We start from the raw sequence: 23,199 nt of genomic DNA, 5'->3' as shown, positions 1-23,199 counted from the left end.
ATTTTAGAGTGAAAAGCAAGGCAGAAACCTAGTCATTTGATCATGTCAAATGACAAGTTGTATTAGCAAAATGTTTAGCTGCAGGTAACAGAAAATTCCAATTATTAGAGGCTTAAACAAATGAGTTGCTTTTTCTCACATAAAAGTCAAGATATGAAGAGTTTACCTTCTCCATTCACTAAAACTACCCTTAATCCAGTGTGTTATTTATTGCTCTGCTCTTGTATTACAATACAAGGGCCATCTTGTATTGGCTCTCATTCATACATGTGTTACGCAGTGGTTGACTGTGAGATGCCATTGCAGCTCCAGACAACATGTCCACATTTAAAGCCAGACAAGTGGGTTATGTGTTGTACTTGGTTAATATATCACTTTGGATTGCAAAAACCTTCCCAGAAAACCCTAGCATAAATCCATGTACATCTCATTGGACAGAACTACCATGAGGCAACTCCCTTAGCTATAAGGGAAGGGGGAAAAAGCATGTTCTGCTGTGCTATGTATTTCTTGAACATAAACTAGCCAATACATGCTTGGTAAATAATGCAATAATGTCATTATAAAGGAATATATATCTATTGTTTCATGTAGAACTTTTCTTACGCAAAAGGAGGCCAGAACAGCAGCAATAATACATATTATATTAATTGAAAGATGCAGTTTTTCACATTTTAACATTTCTGAAACCAACAAAGTTTATCATTGTTTAGATAAGGTAAACTCATCACAAATTGCCATTGCTTTTGCATACATACGCAAGCTTGGTCATAATAACATATATTATCATATATTCAAAAGAATACTATATTGTTGCTACTACATGCCAAGCAATATAACTAAAGGCATGACAAAGTGCAAAACTCCTCAAAATCAATGGAAGACATTTCAAAACAATCAGGGACTGGTATGACTGATATATCTATTAATCATGTAAAACTATCATTAAGATAGAAACCACCAATTTGTCAGAAATTTAATACTGATTTTGAACAGAGGCTATTTAACATCTATCTAGTAACACATGATTCAGTGAAGATAAAGTAAAAACTATAAATTAGTCAAAGAGAAAAATATGAGCCTCAAAACTTGTAAGTTAGTTACTTGGAAGAAAACCTCCAAGTTTTTAAGTTTTTAAGAAATGCTACAATGCTCTTAATGGCATAAGCTACTGTATGTGCAAAAATATGGAGGATTTTGCTAAGTTGAAAGTGATACAAAAGAGTTGACCTCCAAATATGAAAAAGTTTTAGCAATTTTTACCAGTTTTCTTTAATTAAAATTTTTAGTTTTAGGTATGTACAAGAGTGATTATTTTTACAGTCTTTGACCAAATAAGTCTAAAAGAATTCTTTCAAAGAGTAAACATCATTCTAATTTGAAAATAAACCATTGCTTCATTGCTTAAATAGCATGTATCACTCTTATTAGTACATAAAATAATGGAGTACCTTCTCTTACAGTAAAAGCATCTTAATAAATTTGAAATAATCAGCAGGAAAGTGGGGAGAAAACCTTCAGGTTGGCAACTGTACTGGAATCAGGAACCTTCCTTCATAATTTTAAGAAAATTAAAAATGAGCTCCACATGAGGTAGCCCCTCTCCAGGGGCATTCAACCAAGGCTTGAATGACTCTAGTCCCAAAGGAGGCTGTGCTACCTTCCGTAGTTTTGCCAACAGCAGCCACACTAGCTCAAAGCGTCCCTTCCATTTGCTTTACCCTGCACCTGCTACTTTTGGCCTGGCTGGAGTGTTGCCAGTATCTTTTCTCTGCTGTTTTTGTAAATTTTTAATATTCCCTATGGTAGCTTCTGTTCACTTCTGGTTTTCAGGAATACACTTGATTTGTGACTACTGACCTTGAACCTGCAACCCTACTAAATTCCCTTATTCTTTGTTCATAATTCATTTGTGCATCATTTTGGAATTTCTATATAAACAATCACTTAATCTGCAATGATTAAAGTTTTATCTCTTCAATCCCAACCCTTATAATAGTTGTTTTTTCATTACTATACTAAATAAAACTAAGCATAACTATAATTAAAAGCTGTAAAAGTGTAATTTTGCCTTGTTCCTAAACTCAGTGAGACAGTTTTCATTATTTCACCATGTATAAAGTTTTATTTTTGCATAAGTTTCAATTATTTGATTTCTTCAATTATAAGAAAATTCTTTTCTATTTTTACTGCCTATAAATTTATTTATTTATTTATTTATTTAATAAATGTGTTCAAATATCTTCCTAATGTTTCAGCATCTATAGCAACATTACTCTGTTCATTTCTAATACTGATAATATGTTCCTTTTTTTTTTTTCCTTCTTTGGTCTCAGTAGACATTTGTCAACTCCTTTAGCCTTTTTAAAGAACAACTTTTTAGCCTCGTTTATTGTTTCTGGTACAGGTTGCCATTCGATTTCTTTAATTTCTGCTCTTTTATCATTTCCTTCTGCTTTCTTCAGATTTTTTTTTCTTGTTCTTTTCTCTGAATTCTTTAAATGGATGCTCAGCTAATTACTTTCAGCTTGTTTTCTTTTTCTAACAATGTGCTTTTAAGTCCATAAGCTGCCTCTAAACTCAGCTAGAACTATACCCTACAAGACAAATACAAATGCAGAGAAGGAGGGCTTTTGACTCCAACATTCCTTGAGGATTTGTCTTTGTTTTGTTTTTCTTTTTGATGTCAAAGTCTGCAATGACCTTGACTCCATGCAGTACTAACTTCTCTTTATATTTTCTTGACCCTGCAGTTTGGGACATATTTTTTTGATACAGTTCCTTTTTTTAAATGTGGTGATGCTGGTGTCTCCTGGTCTTCTGACTCACTTCTCTGCCTCCTTTGGGAATTCTCAAGTCACCTCTGCTTGACTTCTAAATGTCAGAGAGCCCAGTGCTCATTCTTAGACTCTTTATTTTTAAAAAATATTTTGTCCCTAGGTTACTTTCTCTAGTCTCATGATTTGGAATATCATCTCTATCCTGATGAGTCCCACACTTTTCTCTCCTATAATCCCATGCCTGTATTTTTTTTCCAGAAAAAAAAATTGGATATATAACAGACATATCCTAAAGAAAAATCTTGATGTCTTTCCACCTACCTCCACTAAGCCTGTTTCTCCCCCATACTGGTAAGTGGTACCACCAGTCTCCCAATTCCTCAGGCCAAAAGCCCATGAATTATCTTTACTCATCTCTTAACAGCATTCACTCCAAAGTATACATGCTCTCACATATGTATACATATACACATGCACACAAACACAAACCTTGTAATGCATTGACAAATCCTATCAATTCAACTTCCAAGGCTCATATGTATATTCCATGGTTCCCACAAGTATCATAGCTCAAGCCATCATTACCTATTGAGTAAAATATCAAAGAGCCTCCTAACTGGTTTCTATGTTCCCTTGCTTGTTTCTCTATAATCCACCCACCAAAAACTCAGAGTGATTTTTATAATATAATGACGTAAGTCAAATTATATTATCATTCTGTTTAAAACCTTTCAGGGAACACCCACTGCACCAGAATAAAATCTAAATTTCTTCACCTGGATTGGTAGGCCCCATACAACTTGGGCCATGCCTACCTGTCTGACCTTTCCAGCCTCACACTTCATTCTCACCCAGTGTGTTCTAGCCTTCTACTGTTCCCTGAACACTCTAGTACCTTCACTAGCTGCTTCCTCTGCCTGAATGCTCTTACCCAAAGACTTTGTGGGGCTAGTTCCTTCTCTTCTTTTAGCTCTTCATTTATGCTACTCTTTCAGAGCAGGAGGCCAACCTAATTTAACCCCGGAGTCACTTGATCATATTAGTCAATTATAATTTTGTGAAAAACACTTCATATCTATCTTATTATATACCTGTTTGCCTGTCTCTTCCCGAATTTAACCATTCTGCAAACAAAGATAGACAATATCTTTTCCCAACAGCTTTTTCCCCAACATCTAGAAAAGTGCCTGTTACATAATGAGAACTTAATAAATTAATGAAAAAAAAACCTGAATCCTTGAGACAAAAACAAACAAACAAACAAAATTAAGATTAGTTCCTAAAGTAGCTCAGAGGAACCACTGGATTAATATAGTTATTTTAATTCCAGAGTGATTTGAAGACTCAGAGTAAACCAGAAAGCTGAAACTTGTGGCCCCTGACACAAAATCACCTTTAGTGACCGCTGTTTGAGAGCACTGCCAAAGGCAATTTAAAAGAAGACCCTGAATCAACCTCAGTTTCCATCATGAAATATCCATAAATGCCCTTCAGCTCCTCCTTTAATTCTTATAAAACATGCAAACAAGAACACTTAAGCTCTCTTTTGGGAAACTGTTAAAAATGACTTAATTAGGAAATTTATTTTTTCTTTCTCTTTTAAAACGTTTTGTGTATGCTCTGGTTTTGTTTCTTCTCTCATTCTATAATAATACTTTTCAGTGGCTGATCTCATTCCTCTGAAAGGTGAAAGTTTCTCTGCTGGGCTGGGGAAAATTAGCCTGGGACAGGGGCATCTAGACAAGAGGTCAGGTGACTTCTTCCCTGAATCTGCTAGGGTGTGAAGGTGTCATCACACTTCATTTGATCTCAGTGCAGAGAACAGCAGGTGGGGCACAGAAAAGTTCCGGAAGCTGCTTTTGGCCAGAATGCCCAGCATGGACTGGCCACCTACACAGTGCAGGGCAGAGTGGGAACAGGAGAAGCCTGACCACTGTGACCACTGCTATTTCTATTTGTCCCTTCCCTTGAAAGGGAAGCTTTAAGAAAACCCTTTGGCTGGAAATGAATAAAGATCAAGAATCAACTTAAGAGACTGATTATATGAAATTTTTATTCTTCCTCTGGACCAATTCAAATGAATTAGGACTAAGAAAAAGCTGCCTGAGACTTTTTACTAGGCCTATTGAGTCCTGTCTCCCAAACAGCCATGGCCAGATGGCAATGCAAGTCAGCTGGGTATTTTATTAAGGAAGGCCACTGCCAATGCCATCGGTGCTTTCATGGTAAGCAAGAACCTCTTAAAGTGTTTCAATAGATAGAGCCTTTATGCCAATTAAAATTGCATTCAGATGATTATGCTTCCAAAAATTGTTTTTACTAAACTGAATCTCCTCTTTTAGAAGCAGAAATTAAATATGTGAGAGTATCACCAGTTCTTCATTTTTTTACTTACAGAACTGAAGAACTAAAATTATCGACTGTGATCTTTCCAGAGCAAGGTCACTTCTGCCCTTGTTAAATTTTCTCTTTTCACAAGGTCAAGGTCCAGAGTGACTGACCTGCTACAATCTCCAAAGGGCCATAAGCTGTGGAAGCTGCCCAGTGTCCTCCCTCATGCTCTTTGCGGAAGACGTACTAGAAGCCCATTCAAACTGGCTTACATTCCAAAGTGGAAATTCGATGTAATGGTACAGAATTTTATTACTTATTATGGTACAGGACCTCTGAACAACTAAAGCCAGGGACTTAGACCGGCTCCCAGTCTCTTCACTCTGTTCCACTTTCCTGTCTGCTGAGTTCTTCCCACTCTTTGTCTTTCTGCAAACTGACTTCCTCTGCTTCTCCAGTCACCTGGATGGACACAGAGGCTTATACTGAAGTTTCTTCTACAATTAGGTGTTTATATTTAAGTTTTTATAAGAGCTATCTTCTAGAAACAAACAAACAAACAAAAGAAGAATAATTATAAACCTGAGCTCAGCTATATAATAATAGCAAACACAAGTACTGGGATCCCTCCAGATTCTCTAAAATACCACAAAGTTGAGTTAGGGGCTCAGAAGCAGTGGCTTCTAAATCGGGTTCACTTACTTCAGGGATTTTCAAGATGATGAACTGAAATGTTGGAGAAAAATATTGAAACTATAACTTTTATTTTTATCCTATTAATACTTCTATGTTTTTTATGTCACATAATGTACATAGGACCGTTTTAACGAGTTCATTTTGTTTTTCAGGTTAAGGAGTTCTCTTTTTATTACATCTACAGCTTTAATGATAAAGAACTAGAAATTGGACTAACATCTGGCCTGTCCCAAACCACAATGAACAAAGAATCAAGTTCTAAAAATAAAGTACCAACAGTTAATTTTAACGCAGGCATTTTATGGAACAATGACCACTAGTCCTATTATGGATTTTATGCAGAATGCTCAGTGTTCCAAATATCTTTAGAAACTTTATTTTGTAACTTTTCAATCCGTTAATGATCTTCAGTTCCACATTGCTGAACTGGAGACATTCAGTTCTATTGACTTTGAATACTGCCTGTTGTTTCTCTGACATTAAATGCAGACCTGGGACCCCCAACACAATTTTACAGAAGAGCTGCCAATGGTAAACGTCTATAATTTATCTATAAAGAGAAAGAACTTTAAGAAGGCAACAATTGCTATTGATTAATCCCTTCATAATTTGTCTTCAAATTAGAAGTTATTATGTTTCACATTAAGATGACACATTTGAGTGGGAAAATTGAGGTTATTTTTTTTTTTTGTAATGGAGAAGAGGATTCATTTTCAAAATGGACCTGAAGCAGTCTTGTTGATTAGCATAATAATAGGAAGGCCGTGAAGTCTCAAAGATCATATTAAACTTCTACAATAAAACCAGAAATCAAAGCATTATCAGTCTCTATACTTTGCAAGGAAAAAGGTGAGCCACCAGTTATATGGAATCAATGGGCAAATTAATGTTCTTATAGAACATTCATAGTTTGTGTGCATGAGGGTGTGTGAGTTTTTCTTTTTCTTCATTACTTGACCATGATCCATGTGAAATGGATCTGTGAGTACATCTGTAACAATATTGCTGGTACTTCAATAAATATAAATAAGACAAATTAAATCAAGTAAAAATTTAATCCAAAAAAAAATGGAATTTGTCCTGCATCCTGAAGGTTTAGCACTTTGTGGGAACTCAATAAATATTAAATCAGGGTCACAAGATTCAAGGCTTATTGAATCATAAGGAAAAACTAATTTCAAAGTCCTAGGCTATCTATAAAGGACCCCCTACTTCCAGGCTCTGAATTCCAATTTTAAGGTCTCTAGCAGATATGCTTTAACAGATAATGCTTACAGCAGCCTGCATAGGGAGAGATATTATTTGTGAGGTAAAGAAGCATAAAACCTTACAGAATATAATGAATGAAAATCTTGCACCGTACCAGGTAGCAAATAAATGAAGCAGATTAAAGACCCCAGGAATGAAACAACTCATCACATCAACTGCTAAATAATTTTCTTTACTCCCAAATTGTAAAAATAATTTGAAAACAAATCAAATATTAAGCCAAGTTCCAAAAATTTAAGAGGTGAATTTAGGCTCATGTGGGCTAGAATTTCTAGAAGCCAAACCAGTGAGCACAGATTAGCTCAGGACAATCTTTCTCCACACCCTTCTGGAGTTTTCCGTGAAAAAAACAGGTTTACCTAATAAACCTAGCTTTTATAATTAGCATTTTTATGTATAAAATTGCTCAAGAACATCTTGCATACTTTCAAGTTGCTTCTAGGCAAGTTCCATAAGGGCCTTAAATAAGACCAGTTTCCTATTAAAGAACAGGTACTTAATGATCTGATGTAAAGAAACAAAGTCATTTAGTTGATAAGTAACTTGACCATGTCATTTAACTTCTCCGGTCCTCAATTCCCTCACCAATAAAATGGGAATGATAACACTGATGTCAAAAGGTTCATGTGCAGATTAAGAGAGAAAGTAAATGAGGAACCTATATGGCAGAGGCATAGAATAAAGAAATTAAATCTAAAAGAACCCCATATGGTTCTCCAGATAGAACAAAACAGGCCCTAGAAGCCTTGGCTGCTCTGTTGGCCAGCTGCAGAATGCTGGAGTGTATGAGTTCTAAATAGTGCTGGGCTACTGGATTCCTCCTCCAGTTCCCATCATAAACAAAAGTAAGATTTTGGAGGGACTCTGGGATGGCTTCAGAAGCTTCTGTTATGCAGAGCACTCATTCATAAGACTCATACTCAGATATGCTTTACAGCTTCCTAAGGAAGTCAACACCACATTTCAGGACTTTGATCCTGAATAATCAAAGAAATGATCCAAAGAAAGGTCTTTGATAGATGAGGCAATTCTGCCCCATCCACAAAGATTTAGATGACCTGAACTATTTGTTAACCCTGAGGACATTTTTTGCCAGTAGAAATTGTCAAGGCCTAGCTTGAAGACGGTTTCTGTCAAACATCTGATGATACCACAGACAAAGGTACGCCTACCTACCACCAAAAATCATAATGTATTCTGCATCTCTTTCTAAACACATCTCAATCTACCTTATGGTATATTTATTTGTATATTTGTGATACTGCTCGTATTAATCAGCTATTGCCATCATAATGCTGGATAAAAACAACCTTAAATCTCAGTGACTTATAACCATAACCACTGATTTATCTCCTTTGTGGTTTTTTCTGGGTTTTTTTGTTGTTGTTGTTGTTGTTGTTTTACCATTCTCCTATGACCAGCGGCTTCCAGGTGCACATCCCTCTCATGGTGGGTCACAATAGTACAAGAAGGCAAGCCAAACTACACAAACACATTTGAAACCTCTGTTGCATCATGCCCACTGACGTTCCAGTGGTTAAAATAGTCAAGCCCATTCAATGGGGTCATGGTATATATTACACATATACTAGTGAGCACTAGGCACGAAGACAAAGGAGTAAAACATTGGGAACAATTATCCAGTGCCATATTATGCATAGTGTAGGACCAGCTCTATCTTGCCAAATATATGGTGTTCACGTCTATAGTCTAAAGGCCTAATTAAGTACTCAGTTCACAGGTAAATACTGAAAACTCAAAGCAACCCCGTTCTTAACACAGTGCTTGGCATTCAAGAGACACACAACCGGTATTTGCTGAATTCGTTTCTCAATGAAAAAGAGTCCATGACTTATATGTAATTTTTGCATAATCCTTTAATGCACATCAGCCACTGAATGGGAACTTCTCTACAGTTTGTGTCCTTCCTGAAGCCAAAATATCTGACCCCAAAACTCAGTCAACACCATTTCAACATCCCAAAACTGTGGACTCTGAAAACCAGGTGGTATCTGGAGTGATTTAAAAAAGACAAGCATCTCTATTAAATGCACTAGAGTCAGTTCAGTCGTTAATTCTGTGATTAGACAAAGCAGCACACTACATAAAGAAGAGAGACCATATTTACCTTTTACCTTTCCTATAAATGGACCTTAGCACCAAGTCAGATCTGCTCCTCTAGAGACCATTCTATTTTGCTTTTCTCATTTTTATTTTAAAATTTCCTTTAGGGAGTAAAGTCTACAATATCTGAAAAGCTGACTTATTTTGATGAGTGGAAAAGAAACTGTTGACTCTTCACCTGCTGACTGTATCCATGGAAAAAGAAGTTTTACTCAATTTCTCAGAGCATTTAGATTACTCACTCTGAGGCTATATCAACAGTGCAAAACTTATTCCTCTGTCTCTTGCCTATATAATGACAGTGAAGTTTCAACTACAAAGGTGCCTCAAGGCCCACTGATTATTTAATCAGCTCCTGGAAAATAATTTCCGAACGTGACAAGGGCATCAACAATCCTCGTGAGTCAGCTGCATTTACTTCATCCTTCACCTTGTCTACTGTCTCCTCGTATTACTCCCCTGCAGGGGCGGATTCAGGCTTTGTGGAGCTTAAGATGTACATAATTGGGGAGAAAGCCCTTTAAAGCAAAAAACTATACAATTACAACATTAGATTAAAATGTTCTTGTAAGTAAGGGACCCTAAAAACTTAAGCTTCATTAGCTTTAGGATTAATCCACCTATGTTTCTCTTATGCAGGATTTCCAGATAAAATACATGATACTCAGTTAAGTTTGAATTTAACTTTGAATTTAAACAACATAAAATTTTTATTATGTATGTACAGTCTTTGAGACATATTTATACTAAAACAATAATTTATTGTTTATATGAAATTCCAATTTTAACTAGATAGCCTCTATTTTTGTTTACTAAGTCTGGCAACTCTGTTTAAAAATGGAAATAAAGGGGGCGTCCGGGTGGCTCAGTCAGTTAAGCATCCGACTTCGGCTCAGGTCATGATTTCACAGTTCGTGGGTTTGAGCCCCACATCAGGCTCTGTGCTGACAGAATAGGGAATATAGTCGATGATGTCATAATAGTGTTGTCTGGTAATGGTAGCTATATTTGTGTGAGCACAGCATAACATATAGTGAAGCTGAACCATTATTTTATACACCCGAGACTAATGTAACATTGTGTGTCAACTGTACTCAAAAAACAAACAAAAAAGCCCCTTCCCTACATACCAAGATTCTTTATTTTTGAGATCTAACCGCAGGTAAATTACTAAGGAAGACCTAAAGTCAGTATTAAACATAATTTGAGAATAATCTTATAATCTGAGTTCCTATGCTATTTTTGAATAGGTTTTGGGAAACCGAAAGTGTTTGGTATTTGTTCTCATACTGACCAGAAAACGAAAATTGTCAGATAAATGAGGTAAGGGACTGTGGTTTTATGAACTGTATTATAACTGAAGAATGACGCTTTTCAGGGATGAATCATGTGCATTACAGTTTGTGTATTCAGATACAGATAGTGAACATTTAACTCTGAAAAAATGACACCCAATACATTTCCAAAATTATTAACAGGACCGACAAATTATTGAAATAAATAAAAAGTTCAATACCTACTTCCAAAGTAACAACTTTGAAGAAAATACATACTTTATTTATAAACTCTACTAGTTTTTTTTAAAAGGCTTATTTTCTGTAATTAAAAATTATTTTGTCTTCATATACAAATGGGAAAAATAAAAATACCTATTTCATTGAGGTGCTGTAGGGATTAAATGAAAATGTATTTTTAAAGCACAGCATAATGACGGTGATACAGTGAGCATTCAATAGATGTTTCCTATTATTTTCACTACACATCAAAAAAGTTCCAAAACATATTTAAAAAGGAAATATTCTTTTCTTTCCTTTCTCTTCCTTTTTTCTTATGTCTCTGTCCGCATGCTTTATTTTCAATTATTTAAGAATTGTTAATACAAATTTAGACCATTTTAAATAGAGAAACCAAAAATTTTGTACTTCATGAATATTTTCATAAAGCTCACAAAGTTACCTATCTCAGAATCCTAGTAATAATGTAGCTACATTTCCATTACACAACACTCTCACTGCAATGTGAATCAAGATGATTTCAAAAATTGCTGGTGCTAAATAAGTAAGATATTGTTTAAAAGTGTGACCTTAAAATGAAGTGAAATATATGTCTCCATAACTTTTTTCCATTGCTATTAGCTCTGCCCTCTGCAGAAGCACCCCATCTCTCTTCCATAGAATAGTCTAATATAATCTTCCTTTTGGCAGCTCTCCAAGTATCTAAAAATGTCTTTTCAGTAACTGTCCACATCAAGTCATTTCTTCTCCAGTTTAGTTCACTTTATTTTATAAAATATTGAGAACCTAGAATGTACCAGGAGCAATTCCTCATGCTAAAAACAAAAATTAAAAAATATAACACAAGCCCTGACTGCCAACAGTTCAGTTTAATGGAAAGACAGATTTTACTTTATTTTTTTTATGTTTATTTATTTATTTTGAGGGAGGGGGGGCAGAATGAGAGGGAAAGAATCCCAAGCAGGCCCCACAATGTCAGCATGGAGCCTGACAGGCTGGAACCCATGAACCACCAGATCATGACCTGAGCCAAAACCAAGAGTCAGATGCTTAACTGATGGAGCCACCGGGTGCCCCAGGAAGACCGATTTTAAAAGAGACAAAAATGTAAACAAAATAAAATTATGGAACTAGTGGAGTCTTTGGAATGAAGGGCACCTGGCCTTATCATCCTTCTTAATCACACCTTCTCAACCCTTCACTTTCCTTAGGACCTTCATTTTCACTATCCTCCAGCAGGAGGTTGCTTCTCAACCAGGGCGATTTTGCCTCACAGGGGACATTTGGCAATGTCTACAGATATTTTTTGTTGTCATGCTGGGTCCGGGAGGGGGTGCTGAAGATTCTCCTGGCATCTAGTGGGTAGAGGCCAGAGATACTACTAATCATCTACAATGCACAGGACAGCTGCTCCCTCAAAATATCAACAGTGCCAAAATTGTGAAACCTTGCTTAGCCTTTTTACCACCTTCATAAAACGTGGAATCCTGGTAAAAACACAAAATTCCAGATTGGTCTGACCAGTTTAGCTACAGAGCAACCTTTATATCCCTTAGTCCACAGTTCACACCTGAATTAATTAGCCTAAAATAAAATATTTTTTTGATAGTCACATGGTTGGCTCTTAAGAAAGTGAGAGTCATGGAACACTTGGCTGGCTCAGTCAGTAGAATACGCAGCTCTTGATCTCAGGGGTTGTGAGTTCAAGCCCACACTGGGCCTGGAGCCTACTTTAGAAAAAAAACAAAAAGTTTATACAAAATGAGAGTCAGCTAAAACTACCATGCTAATCAGTTTTTCCCCTATAAATTTTATTTTCTTGGTTTTAACCTATATTCTAGACTACTGATAAGTTTCTAGTCTAAACTTAGCTATTTTCAAGTTTTATATACCTGTTCTTTACATCTTTACCAAAATATCGGCAAAAATATCAAGAAGACTAAGCCTCATATCATTAAACTGCAAATATACCGTGAGAGATTGAAACTGGTCAATTAACACTGCAAAAGACTTTGAATAAGTTATTAGGAGTCACTATATGCCCACAGCATTTACACTAGCTCCCCAAAACAATGCTGAGGGAGTAGACTGTGTTAAACCCACTTATGAGTCAAGGACACTGGGGGTACTGTGAGGCTAAGGGACACGCCCAAGGGCACACGGCAGCAAATGGGAAGGAGAGATTTTGATACGACCTCCCTATGTCTGCGAACTTCATGAATATGCTTTCTATTATAGCATTTTAAATTTTTTTTTTAACGTTTATTTATTTTTGAGACAGAGAGACACAGCATGAACAGGGGAGGGGCAGAGAGAGAGGGAGACACAGAATCGGAAGCAAGCTCCAGGCTCTGAACCATCAGCCCAGAGCTCGACGCGGGGCTCGAACTCACGGACCGCGAGATCGTGACCTGAGCTGAAGTCGGACGCTTAACCGACTGAGCCACCCAGGCGCCCCATATTATAGCATTTTAAAAAACAACAACATCGGCTAGCTGCCATTACTGAGTACCTACAACAAACTTTTCCCTATTGTAGCTACTCCTCACAACAGTCCCATGAGGCAGATATTATTACATTCACGTTACAGATATGGAGACACCTGTGGCTTAGCAGAGCTATGATCGGCCCAAAGGCAACTGACCACTTAAGAATCAGACCCAGAATTCATACATCATCCATGTGGCTCTAACACTGCCATTTGCCCCCCACCAGGGGCCACAAATCCACCCCACTACACTGTCAGCTAGCCCTTACCTTCCTTGTGTACACAAAGGTACGTCCTGGAAAAGCTTTGCTAAAGGCTTTCTTAGAACAGCAGTACCCTTTGCTTCTTCTTATTGAGACTCATCATACTCACCTATTTGGGAAGAATTTTCATTTATGGGAGCAATTAGGAAAAACAACCAGAGAAAACTATAGAAGTAGTCAATTCCTCACTTAAAAATTATTTTTTTTTTAAATTTTTTTTAACGTTTATTTATTTTTGAGACAGAGAGAGACAGTATGAACAGGAGAGGGGCAGAGAGAGAGGGAGACACAGAATCTGAAATGGGCTCCAGGCTCAGAGCCTGACGCGGGGCTCGAACTCACGGACCGTGAGATCATGACCTGAGCCGAAGTCGGACGCTTAACCGACTGAGCCACCCAGGTGCCCCAAAAATTATTAAAAATTATAGTATAAGGCACCCGGGTGGCTCAGTCACTTAAACATCCTACTCTTGATTTTGGCTCAGGTCATGATCTTGTGGTTTGTGAGATCGAGCCCCAGTGAGGCTTGTGATTCTCTCTCCTTCCCTCTCTCTCTGCCAGCCTCCCCCCGACCCCTCAAAATAAATAAACCAAAAAATTAAAATAAAAAAATTAAATTACGATAAAGGCTACCAATTTCTGTACATTGCTTAACTTCGGTGAGACTTTACCTCTCTCCAGGAAAAAAAAAAAAAAAAGTAAAATATTTTCTGCTTGTAAATGTCCTACGCTTACAGCTATGCATTAGAAAAAGGTAAAATTTTTTATGTGTAATTAAAATGATGCCTTAAAAATACAGACCAACGTAGGGCCTGGGTGGCTCAGTAAGTTAAACGTGCAACTCTTGGTATGGGCATAGGTCATGATCTCATGGTTCATGAGAGGGAGCCCACGTCAGGCTGCGCACTGACTACACAGTGCCTGCTTGGGACTCTCTCTCTCTCTGCCCCTCCCCTACTCGCTCTTTCTCTCTCGAAATAAATAAACTTAAAAAAAATACAGACCAAACGTAAGTTTAAAAATGAAGTTTAAAAAAGTAGGTAAGCAAATGTTGCAAAATACTAATATACTTGAATATACTTGACACAAATATTTTTATTTCTACCTTTACTCTGGATGAAACTTCTCATAATGAAAAGTAAAACAAAATACAAAGTTTACAATTTGATAGTGCTTGTTTCCCTCTAGAAAGTAATTTTTCTTTCACATATTTTCATCATTTATTAATGGTAGTTCGATATAATTTACTCCAAAATATTTTTCTCATATGTAATTCTTAAAAATCATTAGATCTCAACCTTTAAAAGATAATCAGAATCCCAATCAAATCCTCACTGCAGTCAAAGCATAAAATCTGTCAGTTTTACTTTCCAGCCTTACTAACCATGCTGCCTTTGAGTAGAGTATTAAATTCATATTTGATTTATTATCAAATGCAGGGTGCTTCAATTTCATTTTAGATCCCTCACATTTAAACAACATTTAACAGAGCTGAAAGCTGCTGCTGAGGTTGACAAGTGTTAGTGTAACAAGTAAATGAGGCAACCGGCATTTTTACACGTATGAATTATTTGGCAGTATTATGAGTCAGTCTTACCCTGAAATGATAATTACTGAGTGAGCTGTAAGTCAAGTGAACTACTCCTGCAGTGAGTTCAGAAAAGAGGTGAGGGGGAAAAAAAAAAAAGAACCTACCTTTCAGTCTTTTTAAACCTTTCCAAATCTTGTATTTTCTTTAAAAAGGAAGCACTGCCAAAAATTATTGAAAGAATCAGACACCTTCATAACTATTTCATCATTGTAGGCTTGTCCAGATGGCAGCAAGATGTCTGCGGTTGATTCCCTTGCCTCAAACATGTGAGGCAGAGAGTAAGTTTTCACAGAGCCCTGAAATAGGCACTAGCAGAGAAACAGCTATTAGCCAACAATACACTGTGACTTGATTACTTCCCAAGACCAAATAGCAAATGGAATCTCATTCCAATAGAGTGTCAAAATTACTGTGTGAGCACTAGAGAGCAATGACTCCGTTCTTAACAGGGGAGAGGTGATTTGAAAAAAGCACTTCATGCAAATAATAACCATCATTACTTAGGAGTTCACTATGCTAAAACCCTTTATATACAATAACTGCTATAATCCTCACCACCATTTGTAGTAGCTAATTTTATATATCAATTTGACGGGACAACAAGGTATCCAGATATTTGACCAAACGTTATTCTGCACGTTTTTGTGAGGAAGTGTTTGGAGGATATTAACATTTAAATTGACAGACCGAGCAAAGCAGATTGCTTTCCCTAAGGTGGGTGGGCCCCATCCAATCAAAGGCCAAAATAGAACAAAAAAACTGACTGTTCACCAAGTAAGAGAGAATTCCTCTTCCCTGACAGCCTTCAAACTGGCACATTAGCTTTTTCTTGATTTTGGACTCAAATTGAAACACTGGTTTTTCCTGGGTTTTGAGCCTGTCAGCCTTCCAACTAGAACTATACTGTCAGCCCCCCTGGGTCCCCAGCTTGCTGACGGCAGATTAGGGGACTTGTTAGCCTCCATAATCACGTGAGCCAATTATCTATAATAAATTACTATACTCTTAAGTGTATATATACATCCTATTTATTCTGTTTTTCTGGAGAACACGGACAAATATACAATTTTATGGAGTAGTATATTTATCTACATTTTCAGTTAAGAAAACTTAGGTATGGAGAGCATATATATATATTACTTTTCCAAGGTTTCTTCTTCTGCTAGAAGCTCCTGAAACACAAGTGTTTTTGTCTGTATCACTTACTGATCTGTCCTAAGTGCCTAGGATAATGTGTCACATTGCTAAATCTGTTAACTAAGTAAATTCCAGTGGAGAGTGGCAGAGCCCAGGCTTGAAATCCTGTCTGGGTGCTACCCAGATCCATTCTTTTACTTTCTATAATAAACCAGCTTTTAAAATTCCTTGGTAGTTTCTGAAGGCAGGCTTTTAAAGAATAGTCCTTAAAAGAATATTACTAGACTATTTGAGCTCAGTTCTAAAATTATTAATTCCTAAAAGATGATAGAATCAGGACCCAAAAAGATCCCAAAAGGTGGAACAATGGACTCGCAAGATGAAATTTAATTAGAAAAAATGTGGAATCCTTTCTTTCATTCCAAACAGCAACTAAACTTATATGGATGTCAAAGGCTTAGCTTACCAAGAATATAAATAAAAAAGTCCCAGTAGGATTAATTGACAGGGAGCTTGATATAAATCAACACTGAGTAGTGGGTGCCAAAAGAGCTAATGCAGTTCTTGGCTGCATTAATAGAATATTTTGTCCAGATCAAGGGAAATAATAATTCCATTCTATCACCTCTATATCAAACCACATCTAAGCCACACTCTTCAAGAAGGGAGGTAAACTGGAATACATTCAAAGGGAAGTCATCAAAAAGATGAGAAGAAACAAAGCCATGTTATGCAAAGATTAGTTGAAGAGGCAAAAGATGTTGTCAGAAGAGAAAATTCTACAAATATCTCAGATGCTTTCAAAACTTGTAAGGCTGTCACATCTAAAGATATTAGAATTTTTCCCCTGACTGGCCCCAGAAGATGGACTTTGACCTAATAAATGCAAAGTTAATGCTACAATAAACTACCTCAATTTTCCAAAAGTGAGATGGCTAATATCATGGACATAGTTAAGTTCTTAATTTCTGGTTGACAAATCTATAATTTGTATTTAGTTGGCAGCTAAGCTTTAGATGGATTGTTGAAGTAGAAGCCCCTCATGCTTCCTTCCAGACATAAATGCCATGATGCCCAAGTAGGATACGAAAGGGGAAGAATCAAGGTGCTCAAAATGAATGAAATAGGAGAAAATATTTGCAAACCACATACTTGATAAAGGGTTGGTATTCAAAATATATAAGGAACCTAAACAATTTAACAGCAATCAAACAAATAATCCAATTAAAAAATTGTCAAGGGACCTGACAAGATATTCACATGGCCAACAGGTACATGGCAAGGTACACAACATCACTAATCATGTGGGAAATGTACATCAAAATCACAATGAGTTATCGCCTCACACCAATTAGAATGGCTATCGTCAAAAAGAAGAGGTAGAAAGTGTTGGCGAGGATATGGAGAAAAGGGAACGCGCATGTACTGCTGGCTCAAAAGTAGATGGGTGTAACCACATTGGAAAACAGTATGGAGGTTCTGTAAAAAAGTAAAAGTAGAACTACCATACCAGTCAGCAAATTTGACTTTTGGGAATATATACAAAGGTAACAAAAACACTAACTTGAAAAAATATCTGCATTATTTACAATAGCCAAGACATGATAGCAACCTAAGTATCCATGAATAGATGAATAAAAAAGCTGTGGTATATACATACACAATGGAATATTACTCAGCCATGAAAAATGAGAAATTCTATCATTTGCAACATGGATAGAATTTGAAGTCATTGTGCTAAGTGAAATAAGTCAGAGAAAGACAAATACTATATAATCTCACTTATATGTGGAATCTAAAAAGGGAAAAAAAACTCAGAAAAAGAGATCAGATTTGTGGTTGCCAGAGGTGGGTATGGGGGAGGAGGAATCAGAGGAAAGCAGTCAAAAGGTATAAACTTGCAATTAGATAAGTAAGTACTGGAGATGTAATGTACAGCGTTATGACTATAGCTAACACTGCTGTATGATATATAGGTAAGTTGTTAAAAGAGTAAGTCCTAAGTGTTTTCTTCCAAAGAAAAGTGGTTTTATACACACACACACACACACACACACACACACACACACACACACTGGAGTATTATTCAACCATATAAAACAAAGAAACCCTGCCAAATCTAAAAGTATGGATGGACATTGAGAGCACTACGTTAAAAGAAATAAATCAGACAGAAAAAGACAAATATTGTATGATATCACTTACATGTGAAATCTTTAAAAATCAAACTCCTAGAAACAGAGAACAGATTGCAGGTTGCCAGGGGTAAAGGTGCAGTATGGGAGAAGTGGGGGACATGGGGGAAGGTGGTCAAAAAGGGTATATAAACTTCTAGTTATAAGATGAATAAGTCCTGGGAATGTAACATACAGAATGGTGACTATAGTTAATAATACTATATTGTATGTTTGAAAGTTGCTAAGAGTAGATTTTTAAAGTTCTCACCACACACACACATACACAAGTATAACTATGTAAGGTAGATAGGTATATTAACTAACCTTAGTGTGATAATCATTTTATAATATATATGTATATGAAATCAGGGCATGTACACGTTAAAGTTATACAGTGTTATATGCCAATTATATCTCAATTAAGCTGGGAGGGAAAAAAAGAACAATAATGCTCCCATCACAAGATTCAAAAAAATAATAGTAAGATGGTCAGGACGAGGAGGAAATAAACCAAAATCTATTGTATACTTAACACTGCCAGCATTGTTTAAGGAGCTTCTAGTTAAATTTTTAAAGGAATCTTCCTAATATGATGTGAAAATTCTTATTTCCACTTCAGAGAGGAAAAGAACTGTAGCTCTGGGAAGTTAAGTAACTCATTCATTGTCATAGATAGGTAGATAGATGAGTATAGTTTCCTATGACTCCAGAGTTCTTTCACCTAAAAGGGAAAACTGGTTTGACTCTTGTCCACACTTTTCAGTTGCTTTTATCAAATCATTAGTGATCCCTTCTAAAGGGAGTTTCTTGGTGCGGATATCTATGCAGCAACAATATCTATGCTGATATCTATGCAATGGAATGTGTTTCCATGGGAGACTGTGAGGGTCCCCTGCTTTAGAGATAACAGTTTGCCTCACACCATTTAGGACCCTCCAGATTTTGATCCACATGCGTATTAAAATAAAAGAGCAATGATACTACAAGAGTATCTGAATATGGCCACCCTTTAAATTATTACATCTAAGTTTTGTATAAAATATAAAAGATTCTATATAATCTATTTCTGATAGTATTATCAAAGGAAGTTTCATTCCAAAGAATTCCCAAGAAGAATATGATTCAGAATCTTCCCCTCTTCAATAATTCTGTTGATTTAATAAGCTACTATATTCAGTTATTCTAAGTTCTAAAAATACCTTCAGACTACATTCAAAACCCTCCAGTGGCTTCCTGCATCCCTTGAAATAAAAGAAAACTGTCTTGAAATGGCCAGCATGGCATTACACAACCATTCTTCTGCCTTCTATGACCTCACCTTTGTCTACTCTCCCCCTTTCTGCTCAATTCCAGTCACACTGGCCTCTTGGCTGGTTGTCAAACAGTTCCTACCTCTGAGCACTTTCAGTTCTACTGCCCACAATGCTCATCCTCAAAGAGCTGAATGGTGAGCTTCCTCACCTTCTTAGGGTCTTGAATCAAATGCCACCTTCTCAATAAAGGCTTCTTTGACAGCCTACATAAAGTTACAACACCTCTACCTTAAACTCCCGATCACCCTTACTTTATGTTTTTCTTCAGAAATTACCATAATTTATATTCTATATCCTTTATTTGTTTTGGTTATTATATCTTCCCCCGCACCAAGCACATTAGTTCCATGAGGATAAGGAACACTTTTATTCACTGCTACACCCAGAGCTATAAATGCTTGTCGAATGAATGAATGAATGAATGAATGAATAAGTAGCAGTAACTTTTATGCAGTAATTATTTTTAATTAATCTCATGTAGCTCTACTACATAAAAATTGTATAACACACTGTATGTATTTACTGTCTCTAAAAACATCTCTGTTAGCATTAGGTAAAGACCCCTCTAAAAAGTGTTTTTAAAACAGTAAAATATCTATTAAAAATGTAGTAGTTTCTCTGAAATTCACGATAAAAAAAATAACAGAAATTTTCTATATGCATAAATAACATGATAACAGAGAAAGATGATGGCTTTCTGTTAAAAACATTGCTAAGAGATAGACAGATTGGGGGCGCCTGGGTGGCTCAGTCGGTTGAGTATCCGACTTTGGCTCAGGTCATGATCTCGTGGTTCATGAGTTCAAGCCCTGCGTCGGGCTCTGTGCTGATGGCTCGGAGCCTGGAGCCTGCTTCAGATTCTGTGTCTCCCTCTCTCTCTGCCCCTCCCCCACTCTCACTTTGTCTCACTCTGTCTCTCAAAAATAAATAAATGTAAAAAAAAAGTGTTAAAAAAAGATATAGACAGATTGGATAATGCATATTTATTTACACTTCCGGATCATAGTCTTTTCAAAGAATGAAAAATAAAAAATGTCTTCCTACTCACTCCTAACCATTGATGTGTCCTCAGAAATATCTCCACCAACACAATAAACTGCATTTACAAATCCCTCTACATAGAGCCCTGCACCAGGTATGAGGGATATAAGGGAAGCAAGCACATAAAGAAGGTCCTGCCCTGGAAGGGCTTCTGATTGTAACTGACAGAAAAGGAGAGGAGAAATTGATAATGACCAGCTGCTCTCTTAGAATCAGCAGAAATACTGCCAACACTCTTAGAGATGAATGATACCAAGAAATCTGAAAGGTTTTAATTGAATAATTGAGAAGAGATTACAACTGGATAAAACACATTGCATCAGTTATAACTTGTTCTCCATTGTTAGCTATTTTCTCTAGTGCCTCTGAAGGATTAATAAGGTTATCAAGACAGAGTATCACAATTGGTAAGTGTTTTAACCCTTATTGTGACCTGCCTGCCAGCAACTGTGAAACTTTAATAGTATCTAAATTGTTTAGAGATGGAACATGTCACTGATTTATATCCAAGTACCCTATTTGATTCTTTTATTCCCCATGACTAAAGAATTTGACAATATTTTTGATTGGTGTCACTGCAGTGATAATATTTGATGCTGCAGTATTCTGAAGGTCGATTTTACATAATTTTCAGCTCTCTACTTTTAAATCTCTCACTTAGTCATACTTTTAGATCTTCATCTGAAGTTCTCACCTTCTCAAGTTCATTTCCTAGTCAATCTAGTTATAGAAAGCAAATGCTTAAAACACGATTCAATAATGCCAAGGCAGACATATTGGATTTAAATTCCATCCGCTTCGACATGGAAATATCAGAAATGCAATTTAGAATCAACACACATTCCTTTGTTCATGAATTTAGGTATGCATTTTTTTCTTACATTTTCAAAGACTAAGTTGAATTATGCCAACAAACTGAACTTTTACTACTTTACGCTGTTTCTTAAAATATGAATCATCTGAGAAAAAGATCATGAGTATTTTACCCCTTTATGACTTGGAATGAGAATCAAAGGTTGACTTTTGTTTAATGTATTCTAGATATCCTGTATCTAGCAAACTACAGTTCCAGGAATTTAAAGATACCACTAAAGCTGTGGGGAGAGAAAAGCCAGCCATTGCTGCTTACCGCCACCTGTCAGGGAACTTTACGCTGCCAGCAGATATCTACCCTCCCCCTATTAACGATGCTTGTAGAGATAAATGCAACATGAGCTACAAAGGTAATAGATACTGCATTTTAGTAAGGTTTTAATGGACATAGACATTTCAACGAAGCTATAATAGGTGACAGCTTAAATTCAGTAGCTAAGAAAACCTTCAATTAAGATTTATAAGGCCAGCTTCTGGAAGCAAATATAAAATGATGGTTGGACACGGTAAAAAAAAGTGAAATGACTGATGGTCCCAGTGGTTTGTAACTAACACTAATTCTAACTTAGGTGATTTAATAAAAATCCCAACTCTGGAGAACTTTGTAGCTCTGTGTCACAGGAGATAGAGAGGAACAACCTTGAAATTGCTCAGTCTGGATCAGAGAGTTAACAAACGCCAGGCTTTTATCCTGGGTGATGAATACCAATATTACAGTGTCCCTCTAGCTTCTGATGATCAGGAACCATTACTCCCAGCAGTAGAAAGGCCCAACAGAGTTCCAGTCTCATCCCCTATAATGTCAAACAGGCCTCAAACCCTGTTCCTTAACCTGTCTCAATCAAAAGCAGGTTCATAAATGCCTATGCAGTCACCTATAAAGATAACATTCCTCTGGATCCAGGTTAGAATCAATGCTGTTAAACTTTATCAATGCTGATAAACACCTAAAGGAGATGACCACAGCCTGGCTCAAAGAGCATTTACAGTGCACTGACAACAACATTCGCCATACAAGGAGGTCCATATGCTGCTACAGCTGGGAGGTCACCAGGGAAAACATAATATATAAGCTTTTATTATAATCATGTTGAACAGGCAGCCTTTATTTTAACAGAAAAAGGCTACTATCAAGGGAACAAAGTAACCATAAGAACGAAGCAATAGAAAAATACTGAAAAAAAATCTGTGTACTAATTCCTACTATTATCAAGCTAGTCTAGAATTTTCTTCGTGTTATCTGAGTCATAGAATCTCTTATTTAGAAGGACACTAATAACGATCTAGTTCAAAGGCATTTTCAATCTTAATAAGACTATGAACTAAAATGACTTAAACCCATTTGTCATCTTATGACTTTCTACTGCCAAGGTACGGTTTCTTTCAAGAAAAGAAACCTCATTTTAGAGGGCTGCAGAGAAGATAGCACAGCTACATAAGACAAAGAATAAGACAAAAAATGTTAAATTATTATTTTTTATTTCACCTCAAAAAGTTATTAGAGTTAGATGTTGGAATTATAGAGCTTAATTTAGGCAGAAATTAGAATGAATAAACAGGGTAACATGTAGGTACTCAATATATTTTCATATGTAAAATTAA

General features: G+C 36.4%; 1 long non-coding RNA gene across 1 annotated transcript in view; it reads right to left on the bottom strand.

The window, feature by feature from the left end:
- LOC125933843 (uncharacterized) overlaps nt 1-19,676 on the bottom strand; it is a 46,506-nt gene extending 26,830 nt beyond the window's left edge. The window contains exon 1 of the long non-coding RNA XR_007461118.1: nt 19,570-19,676. This is a non-coding gene — a long non-coding RNA (uncharacterized LOC125933843). The remainder of the gene's footprint in view (nt 1-19,569) is intronic.
- Between the last annotated feature and the right edge of the window lie 3,523 nt (nt 19,677-23,199).

The sequence above is a fragment of the Panthera uncia genome (genome assembly GCF_023721935.1).
Source record: "Panthera uncia isolate 11264 chromosome A1 unlocalized genomic scaffold, Puncia_PCG_1.0 HiC_scaffold_16, whole genome shotgun sequence".
NCBI lineage: Eukaryota > Metazoa > Chordata > Mammalia > Carnivora > Felidae > Panthera > Panthera uncia.
Note: the sequence above shows the minus strand (reverse complement) of the source record. Positions and strands in the feature narration are given on the sequence as shown.